Genomic DNA, 11,239 nt, shown 5'->3' on the forward strand with positions numbered 1-11,239 from the left:
AGGGGCTCTAAAGACTGGCAAGAAAATATATAGAACCCCTCTATTTTTGCCGGGGGGGGGGGGGTTGTGAACATCTGGGGGGCTGGCTCTCCTTGCCTGGCTTAGCTTGTCCCTGTAAATGTCCTGATCGTGGCTAACAAAAGACAAGTCACGTTCTGTTGAATTCCACAGACCCAAAGTTTTAGCTGGTGGAACTGAGTCAGAGTTTGAGAGTGTTTCAAATCACGCCATGAGCCAGGCCCAGCGTTGGGGGTAGATTAGCTGCTGTCTCTGCCTGTCTCTCTGCTGGACAGACAGCAAGGTCGGAACTGCCCCTGCCTGGCAGGAACCCCACATTAATTTGCACCCCACAAAGAGCCGAGCGCTCTCATGTGACTGGGCAATGCCCCAGCCCAGCTTGGGGAGGGTCGGTGAAACACAGGAAACAAATGGGAGGGAACGATCCTGCCCCCTGGGGGGAAATAGATTGTGGGGGTCGATCTGGCCCTGTGGGGGGAAATAAATTGGGGGGGATGATCCTGCCCCTCTGGGTAGAGGGGGGATGGGCTAGATTGGGGCAAACACCCTCCACACACACCCCCCACACACACACACCGGCTCTTTCCCGGCCAAATCTTTACTTCTCTGCAGAAAAACTTCATCTGAAAAACAAAAGCAAAACTCCCCATGTCTTTTATGTGCTCCTCCTCTGGTGAGAGTGTGAGGGTGGGTGGGGCGGTCCTGCTCTCACAGGTGCTGCTAGGGGGAGGGAGGGCAGTGAGGGTGGTGGGGACACAGAGAGGCACAGGGGGTGAGGCCAAGCTGGAAAAGCAAGTGACAGAGACCAGAGAGTGCAGAAAGAGAGAGATGGGGAGAGAGTCAGAATGTGGAAGGAGGCTGAGAAAAAGATGGAATAGAGAGACTACCATGGGGTGGTGGAGCTCTGCAAAGGGGGGCTCATCAGGTAGCCTGGGGAACTCAGAGGGGCCCCGTGAGGTGACGAGACCACCCCCTACACAGATGGCCAGGGCTCCTCCTATCTTCAGCAGTGGGCTGGGCTCTGCCTAAGGACCATTTGACTGCGGGGACCGGGTGGCTCAGTGGTAGGGGAGCTGGGAGCTCCAATTCTGTCAGGCGTGGCACAGACCCTGACTGAGATCAGGGCCCCACTGTGCCAGGCACTGCACAGACACATCATGAGACAGTCTCTGTTGAAAGAGCTCATGGTGTAAACAGAAAAGTTTTATCATCCCCATTTTCAAAATGGGGAAACTGAGGCCACCAGGGCTTTAAGGTTTCAGAGTAGCAGCCGTGTTAGTCTGTATTCGCAAAAAAGAAAAGGAGGACTTGTGGCACCTCAGAGACGAACCAATTTATTTGAGCATGAGCTTTCGTGAGCTACGGCTCACGTCATCGGATGCATTTAATGGAAAACACAGTGAGGACATATATATACACACAGAACATGAGAAAAAAACAAAACCAAAAAACCAAACCTGTAAGGAGAGTGATCAGTTAAGATGAGCTATTACCAGCAGGAGAGCGGGGTGGGGGGGAGGGGAGGAAACTTTTTGTAGTGATAATCAAGGTGGGCCATTTCCAGCAGTTAACAAGAACGACTAAGGAACAGTGGGGGGGTGGGGGAGGGGGAAGAAATAAACATGGGGAAATAGTTTTACTTTGTGTAATGACCCATCCACTCCCAGTCTCTATTCAAGCCTAAGTTAATTGTATCCAGTTTGCAAATTACTTCCAACTCAGCAGTCTCTCACTGGAGTCTGTTTTTGAAGTCTTTTTGTTGTAATATCGCAACTTTCATTTCTGTAATTGCGTGACCAGAGAGATTGAAGTGTTCTCCAACTGGTTTATGAATGTTATAATTCTTGACGTCTGATTTGTGTCCATTTATTCTTTTACGTAGAGACTGTCCAGTTTGGCCAATGTACATGGCAGAGGGGCATTGCTGGCACATGATGGCATAGATCACATTGGTGGATGTGCAGGTGAACGAGCCTCTGATAGTGTGTCTGATGTTGTTAGGCCCTGTGATGGTGTCCCCTGGATAGATATGTGGGCACAGTTTGGCAACGGGCTTTGTTGCAAGGATAGGTTCCTGGGTTAGTGGTTCTGTTGTGTGGTGTGTGGTTGCTGGTGAGTATTTGCTTCAGGTTGGGGGGCTGTCTGTCGGCAAGGACTGGCCTGTCTCCCAAGATCTGTGCGAGTGATGGGTCGTCCTTCAGGATAGGTTGTAGATCCTTGATGATGCGTTGGAGGGGTTTTAGTTGGGGGCTGAAGGTGACGGCTAGTGGCGTTCTGTTATTTTCTTTGTTAGGCCTGTCCTATAGCAGGTGACTTCTGGGTACTCTTCTGGCTCTGTCAATCTGTTTCTTCACTTCAGCAGGTGGGTATTGTAGTTGTAAGAACGCTTGATAGAGATCTTGTAGGTGTCTGTCTCTGTCTGAGGGGTTGGAGCAAATGCGGTTGTATCGCAGAGCTTGGCTGTAGACAACGGATCATGTGGTGTGGTCTGGGTGAAAGCTGGAGGCATGTAGGTAGGAATAGCGGTCAGTAGGTTTCCGGTATAGGGTGGTGTTTATGTGACTATCGCTTATGAGCACCGTAGTGTCCAGGAAGTGGATCTCTTGTGTGGACTGGTCCAGGCTGAGGTTGATGGTGGGATGGAAATTGTTGAAATCATGTTTATTTTTTTTCACCCCCCACCCCCCCACTGTTTCTCAGTCATTCTTGTTAACTGCTGGAAATGGCCCACCTTGATTATCACTACAAAAAGTTTCCTCCGCTCCCCCCCACCCCGCTCTCCTGCTGGTAATAGCTCATCTTAACTGATCACTCTCCTTACAGGTTTGGTTTTTTGGTTTTGTTTTTTTTTCTCATGTTCTGTGTGTATATATATGTCCTCACTGTGTTTTCCACTAAATGCATCCGATGAAGTGAGCTGTAGCTCACGAAAGCTTATGCTCAAATAAATTGGTTAGTCTCTAAGGTGCCACAAATACTCCAGGGTTTTAAGGGGCACTGGAAATGCCAGGAGTGGTGACTGCCGTGGGGTCAGACATTTTGCCCCATGGGAGACAAAGCCACCTTGTGAGTTTCAGGAGGTGACCACTTCCTCTCCGTAAAGAAATAACACCGCAGCACAGCTGCCTCTTCTTGGAAACCAGGCATTTCTTAGAACTGAGCTGGAAGCAGGGTCGGAATGAGCTCCCCCCTGACAACTAGGGGAAAGGAGGAGGAAGAGTTGGACGAGCGGAGGAAGAGGACTTTAGCAGCCAACCTTGTTTGCGTGGACACAGCTACCCTGCCCAGATGCTCAGCACAATGGGGCTGCTTTGCCCAAAGGATCCCTTTTGGCTGGTGTTGGGTCACGAGTCACTTTGTTATCGGGGCAGGTGTACAAGGGTGGTATCCTTGTTGTGTGAATCCAGGGCAGCAAAACTGGGCTTGGCCTGCCCTGACTAAGGGACTCCCCCGCAACTGACCTGCACTCGCTAGGCAGGGGACATGGGCGTCAAAGCCTAGAGGGGAGAGAAAGGGTGTGTTTGCGGTTGTTGCAGGGGCTTATGCCCTAGGTCCTATTTGACTTTTCTTGTTTCCACTGTGTAACAACAGAGCTGGCTGAGAGTTTGGCTGCAGCCCAGCAGAGCTGAACTCACTGGGAAGCAGGTCTAGGCCCTAGACTTGCTTTGGGACAGTGTCTGATGCAAGAAGCTGCCCAGTCTGCACTGGCAGTGAGGCTCCCCCACGGACAGCTGACATCACGGACAGCTGAGTTACATTGGGGGCACTCAAGACATCCCAGAGGGTGCAGCTCAGGGGTAGCTGATACCAGATGGAGCGCTTAATATGTAACAAAAGAGGTGCCAGGGCTTACGCAATTTTTTTATATTCATAAGTGACACGGCAAACCCACAGGAGCCGGGGCTCTGAACTGCCCGGGCCAGAGGTGCCGGGCTCTGAAGTGCCAGGTCGGGAGATGCTTTGGCTCAGTCCTGGCACAAATTAAGCACTGGATGGATTAGATTGGGACAAACTCCTTAAACCCGCACCCCCCTCTCCCGGCCCCCGTTCTTACCTGGCCAAATCTTCGCTTCTCTCCGTGCAGGCAAAATGTTATCTGAGTAACAAAAGTGAAACTCCCGTGTCTCTTATGAGCTCAGCTGTTGGAAGGGGGCGTGAGGATGGCAGGGGGCGGGGCGGCCCTGCTCTCACATTGGCACTGCCAGGATGTGGAAGGGCAGTGGGTCTGGGGGGGACACAGAGAGGCACAGAGGGGTGGGCCCAGGCTGGAAGAGCAAGTGGCAGAGACTGGAGGGTGCAGAAAGAGGGGCCTGGGAGGGAGAGTCGGAGTGTGTTAGGAGGGTGAGAAAAAGTGGGAACAGAGACCAACTCTGGAGGGACTCTGCAAAGGGGGGGGTGCATCAGGCAGCCTGGGAAACTCAAGAGGGGAGCCCATGGGGTGAAGAGACCACCCCACATATTGCCAGGGCTCCCCCTGTCTTCAGCACTGGGCTGGGCTCTGCTTAAGGGCCATTGACTGGGAGCGGGGCTGGGGTGGGGCAGGGGGCTCAGTGGTAGGGGAGATTAGCACCACAGTTGTGCCAGGTACTGCCAGATACATCAGGGATGGTCTACATGGTGCTGGTCCTGCCGTGAGTGCAGGGGATTGGACTTGATGGCCTCTCGAGGTCCCTTCCAGGCCTATGGTTCTATGATTCTATCCTGAGAGACAATCCCTGTGCCAAAGTTTTATCATCCCCATTTTGTACATGGGGAAACTGAGGCCCAGAGAGAGGCAGTGACTTGTTCAATCACATGAGGCATCAGTGGCAGAACCAGAAATAGAACCAGGAGTCCTGGCTCCCAGCCCTGCATCTGGATGACAAGATCTGCTCAAGTCTTCCTGCTTTTCACCATTGCTTCTCCCATCGTTCCCACAAACCTACCCTTGAACCTCAGAAACTTTCCATCCTTGGGAAAACACACCCCCCACCTCCTAGAACATGCCTTTTGGAGCAGTGGGGGGCTGGGAGCCAGGACTCCTGGGTTCTATCCTTGATTCTTGAGAGTTTGGGATTGTCACCTGAATAATGACTGGCAGGTTGGGGGGATGGGCCTAGGGAATGGGACATGAGGCCTTTCCGCTCCAGGATGTGACAGCTCCAACAGGATCTCAGCTGTTTATGAATTGTTGCCATTTGCAGTTCACACCTTTGGGCTAAGCAGAGATCAGGACCTGCCCGTTCCTGGCTGTGACATTTGACACTTCATTCAGTTAAGAAATTCCTTTGTGTAGGAATAACAACCCCAGAGATTGACTGTGGACATGAGCAGCCTTCGCACCTTGGAGTCCCTACCAGGTTTTCTTAACAACAGACCATTGCCAGGAGATTCCTGTTTCTTCTCCTTTAACCTCTGGCCTCATCTCTGCTAGGGAAAAAGGCGTGTTACCAACCCGCAGACAAAGCAGCACTTTGCACTGGGTTCGGTTCCTCTCTGACTCAAGTGGAAACAGAAAGAAACAAGGGAACGGCTCCTCCTGGGAAACAAGAGATTTAGCAGATTTCATGCTGGCTGCATGCCTGGACAGCAGACACAGCTACCCAGAAGGCACTGAGTTGCAGCTGAGGCTGGGATGGGACAGGTGGGTAAACTGCAGAGGGACACTGACGTTTTCTCAGTGGGGACCTTGCTGTCACCAAGGACTGTTCTGAACCTGACAGCTGTAGAGGGCTCTGTGAGCATCTCTTTCTTCGGGCCTTTACTGCCTTTGGGTAGCACAGCCTGTGACACTGGACCTCACAGTAGCACCCTTGAACCCCCAGATTTGCCACTGTGATATGATTATGAGATGTTTTGTATTATGCATTCCTTGTGAGGCATCATGTAAAAAGTCTTGATCTGTTGAATGCTAACATCCTGTTGGTTTGGATGTACTCTCATTGCATGGGGAGTTATGAAGTTTTGCTCTGTTTGTTTCTGAACTCTACTGTGAGGTTGGGAGACACTCACAGTCGACCTTACAGATGCAACATAGGAGGGCCAGAAAGGCATTGATGGCTCATCAGGAAGAATCCACCCTCTGAGAGACTCTTTGGAGAGGGCTCGTAGTCAATGGGGAACTGCCTGACCAATGGGACTGCCTGACCCCCATGAAACAGCAATGATCTTTCTAGCAACTGGAAGAGGGACAGTGAAATCATCACTCCCCCCCCATCTTTAGTAAGACTTTTGATACAGTGTTCAGAGTAGCAGACCTGTCAGGGATGGTCTAGATGGTGCTTGGTCCTGCCATGAGTGCAGGGGACTGGACTTGATGACCTCTTGAGGCCCCTTTCAGTCCTATGATTCTATGATCTCAACACCCAGAAGATCGTCTGGAAGGCAAAGACTTTGAGCTAGGGAGATTGGTCCCGGGCTGGAAGAGAGTTCAGTCTGCGTATTGAGGAACTATGAGGTGCCTGTAACATCTGTTAGGGTGAGACACTGCTTGATTCAGATCTTGCTTAGTCTATTAAAGTTAGAATTTAGACTGCATTTCCATTTTTATTTCTTAAGTAACCAACTTTGATCTCTATGCCTGCTATGTATAATACTTAAAATCTGCCTTTCTGTAGTTAACAAATCTGTTTTATATTTTACCTAAAACAGTGTGTGTTTTTGGTTGAAGTGCTCAGAGAATCTCAGCTCAGGTTCACAAGGGCTGTTGCACGTCCACTACCCTTTGTCAGAGAGGCAAACTTATTAATTACTCGTGCTGTCCAAGGGAGTCTTGAGCAGTGTTACAAGGTGTATTTCTGGGGTGCAAGGCTGCAGCCTGAGGTGATTTGCTGGTGTGTCTGTCTGTGAGGCTTAGGGAGCATTCGTGCAACTTAGCTGGGTGTGTGACTCCACGTTTTGTTGGCTGAGTGATCCCAGCACCTGGAGGGTTTTGCTGCTTGTCACTGGCTTAGGTTTGTGAGATGCAGCCAAGGATGGAGAATTAAGGAGGCACAGTGGTCCCACAGTTCCAGGTTGTACCCTGGGGATCCTGTCACCCCCACCCCCATTCGCTAGTCGCTGGACCAGTGTCCCCCTATTTCTTCTCCTTCTAGAGTAATCAAAGCAGTGATGTCTGCCTGAGTCTGCAGAGAGCCTGAATCTGTAGCTCAAAGAGGTGTGAACAGCTTCTACTGTAACTAACAGCGGAGCTGCCTGAGCTGCGGAAAGACTAAGCCCATCGCTCAGAGAAGTGTGAACTTCCTGTGACATTTTGGGGTTACCTAAGGTGTCCGGGGTGAACTACTATCACCGCTCACAGTGTGGGAGAGCCGTGCCCATGGCCAGAAGGGGGAAATCTGCCCTTAACTGCCAAATGCTGCTAGCACTGACGCTCTGCTCTGGGCTCCTCAAGCCCTGCATTTTCTCCTGCTGGAGAGCAGTTTACACCCCCCTCTCTGCTGTGCTCAAGTGTCCCATCTCTTGTTATCGGGACAGCTGCAATGTGCACCGAGCCTCTGCCTCCGCAGCACTCCCCAGTTTATGGGCATCACCTCAGTTCCACTCTCCTTCACATCTGGTACGTAGACATGGGTACAGTAAAACCAAACGGAGGTTTATTTTACAGAGCTGGAGACAGAGATTCAAAATAGAGGCCAGGAGAAGGGTCGGAAACACCAGGTTACCGACAAACATAAACTGCAGTCCTGAGCCTGCCCTTATTACCCAGCTCCTTTCCTGTCTAATAAGGGATCCCGCCCACAGTGGCCATGCAGTCCATGCAGTGCCTGACCAGTGCAGAGGGCTGGTACCCACCTCTCAAGAGACCCTTCTGTGGGCAGAACATTACCTCCATGATGGATCTCATCTTGTGTCCCTTTTCCTTCTCTTATAGAGCCCCCAGCTTTGTCTCGTTTCACAATCAGGGTCTTTCAGCTCAGCTCTGAGGGTCCCTGTTTCCCCTGCAGGAAGGGATCTGGGGGATCAACAGTGTGACACTGTGGCAAAAAAAAGCGAACAGCACTCTGAGATTTATTAGCAGGAGTGTTGTCAGCAGGACAAAAGAAGTAATTCTTTTACTCTACTCTGCGCTGATATGGCCTCAACTGGAGTATTGTGTCCAGTTCTGGGCACCACATTTCAGGAAGGATGTGGACAAATGGCAGAAAGTCCAGGAAGAGCAACAAAAATTATTAAAGGTCTAAAAAACATGACCTATGAAGGGAGATTAAGAAAATTAGGTTTGTTTAGTCAGGAAAAGAGAAGACCGAGAGGGGACAGGTTAACAGTTTTCAAGTACATAAAAGGTTGTTACAAGAAGGAGGGAGAAAAATTGTTCTTCTCAACCTCTGAGGATAGGACAAGAAGCAATGGGCTTAAATTGCAGCAAGGAAGGTTTAGTTTGGACATTAGGAAAAATTTCCTAACTGTCAGGGTGGTCAACCACAGGAATAAATTGCCCAGGGAGGCTGTGGAATCTCCATCATTGGAGATTTTTAAGAGTAGGCTGGACAAATACCTGTCAGGGATGGTCTAGATCAGAGATGGAGAACCTACGGCCCACAGGCCAGATCCAGTCCACTGCTTCATTTCCTCCGGCCTGCAGCAAGTCTCCGTGCCACGGGCCGCAAGCTCCGAGCCTTGGTGCCCTCCCGCGGGGCTGTAGACACAAGTGCCATCTCGCCCCGCTGCAGGGGAAGCTAGGGTTGCAGGCTGTTAAAAGTCCGGTCGGCTCCACGCAGCTCCCAGAAGTGACTGTCATGTCCCTGTGGGCCCTAGGCGCAGGGGCGATCAGGGAAGCTTTGCGTGCTGTCCCCGCTCCCAGTGCCAGCTCCGCAGCTCCCATTTGCTGGGAACTGTGGCCAATGGGAGCTGCGGGGGCAGCGCACCTCCACCTAGGGGCCAGACATGGCAGATGCTTTCAGGAGCAGCACAGAGCCAGGGCAGGCACGGAGCCTGCCTTAGCCCCGCTGAGCCGCCGACTGGGAGCTGCCTGAGATAAGTGCTGCCCGGCCAAAGCCCACACCCCAAACTGCCTGCCCCAGGTTGAGACTCCTTCCCACACTAACTGCCTCCTGGAGCTTGCACCCCGAACCTTCTCCCACACCCCAACACTCTGACCCCCCCGAGCCCTCTCCTGTACCCCAAACCCCTCATCCCCAGCCCCACCCCAAAGCCCATAACCCAGCTGGAGCCCTCACCCCCTCCCACACTTCAACCCCCTTCCCTGGCCCAGTGAAAGTGAGTGAGGGTGGGGGAGAGTGAGCCACTGAGGGACGGGGGCTGGAGTGAGTGGGAGGTGTGGCCTCAGGGAAGGGGCGGGGCAGAGGTGTTTGGTTTTGTGCAATTAGAAAGTAGGCAACCCTAGGGAAAGCCCCGAGCCTCCATGCCCCCGCCCCCTGTTCCTCCGTGGGGTTGTGTGTGGCCCATGATTGATTTTTTTCTGTGGGTCAATGGACCCTTATAGAAAAAAGGTTCCCCACCCCTGGACTAGATAATACTTAGAACTGCCATGAGTGCAGGGGTCTGGACTAGATGACCTCTCAAGTTCCCTTCCAGTCCTACGATTCTATGATCCCATCTTCCTCTCAGATCCAGGGAGGGTCATAGCAACATGGAGGCTGCTGGGATGCTGCTAGGATGTGTTGTGTCTGGGGAACTGCCTGCCACTGGATTGTCTTTAATGAAGGGTCTCTCTGTTTCTCTCTCTCTAGGGAGGCTCAGAGACTGATGGCCCCTCCCAGCCACATCCAGATCCAGTGCCTTCATCCGTCTCCTCTTCTTTCTCCCTGGAGTCTCCCACAACTTCAACATGGGCATGGCTGAGGTGTGTGAACAGCATGTGGTCTCCTTGCCCGCGCACAACCAGGTTGGGGAGGGCATTGATGTGACCACCATGCTGGGCTGGATGCGGGCCTACCTGATGGACACCAGTCTGAGGTGCGTCCCAAACGGCACCTGCAGCCTATGCCAGAACCCACTGCAGGGAAGGTAGTGGCAGAGATTGCCTCTGGCGGTGGTGGATTGGAGGGTCCACAGCTGGGGCAACCAGGACCTCAGCAGCTCCGGGAAAAGTCAGACATGGCTGTGGTCCAGGTAATGGCGTCAGAGATGAAAAATGACCGGAAGTTGGAGCTGGAGGTGCCAGGTGAGCCCCATGGCTTAGCCCTGGGTGGTCCTAATCCTAGCTATGCGCACCTGAAGGAGAAGCAGGACAAGTACATATTTGAGCAGCATGAGGTGTCCTACGTGTATTACAGATGATACTCTTGGGGGAATTCTGCACCAAAAAAATTAAAATTCTGCAACAAAAAATTTAAAATTCTGCACACCATGTTTTCAAATTCTGCATATTTTATTTGTCAAAATAACACAATATAATCACACTCGTTGCAATTAGTTTTGGCCATTTATTTCAAAATACCTGTCAGCAAGTATGTCTGTAATAATACAGACAACAAAAAAGAGTCAGGAAATTTTTTTTGACAAACAAATTCCTTACTAGGCACATTAATACAGAACTCTGAGTGATAATTCATTTAAACTACAATACAGAACCCTATTTCCTGCACCGCTCAGAAGCAGGGCAAAGGCTGGGGGGAGTCGGGGTAATGGAGGAGCTGAGGGAGAGGGAAGTAAATCGCTGGGAAGGAGCCTGGGTGTGAGCTTAGAGGGTTGTTGGATATGGGTGGGAAAACTATGGAACAGGTTTTGCTGGGGGGCGAGGAGGGATTCTTAGGGAGCTTCCCCCATGCAGACCCTGGCTGACCCCTAACCTCTCCTATTCAGTCAGACACATCTACCCCTGTCCACATGTGTCCCTCCACCCCCACTCAGACACCCATTCCCCCATCCCTATGTGACCCCGTACCCCCTCCCCCTTCCCCATGTGTCTCTGTGCCCCCACTCAGCCACTCTCTGTCCCTATGTAGCTCTACACCCCCTCCCGCATCACGCTGTGGCCCTGCACCTCCCTCCCTCCTGTGGCCCTATGCCTCCACTCCCATTCAGCCCCTGCCCCAGTGTGTCCTCCCCCAATAGGCCCTTGTGAACCCCTGTCTGACCCCCCAGCACCCTGCGCTGTCTGTCTCCCCATAGCCCCTGCCTCCTGACCTGGCCTGACAGGCACTGTGAAGAAGGCAGGATCTTTCTCTTTCCTAGCTGGCCAGGAGCTGCTGCTGTGTTCTAGCACCATAGTGCCCTCTGGTGGGCAAAAGGCAGAACTGCAGATGTTATTTTTTGCTGGGAGCCGCTGCTGTTCTTG

This window comes from Natator depressus, chromosome 6 (genome assembly GCF_965152275.1).
Source record: "Natator depressus isolate rNatDep1 chromosome 6, rNatDep2.hap1, whole genome shotgun sequence".
Taxonomy (NCBI): Eukaryota; Metazoa; Chordata; order Testudines; family Cheloniidae; genus Natator; species Natator depressus.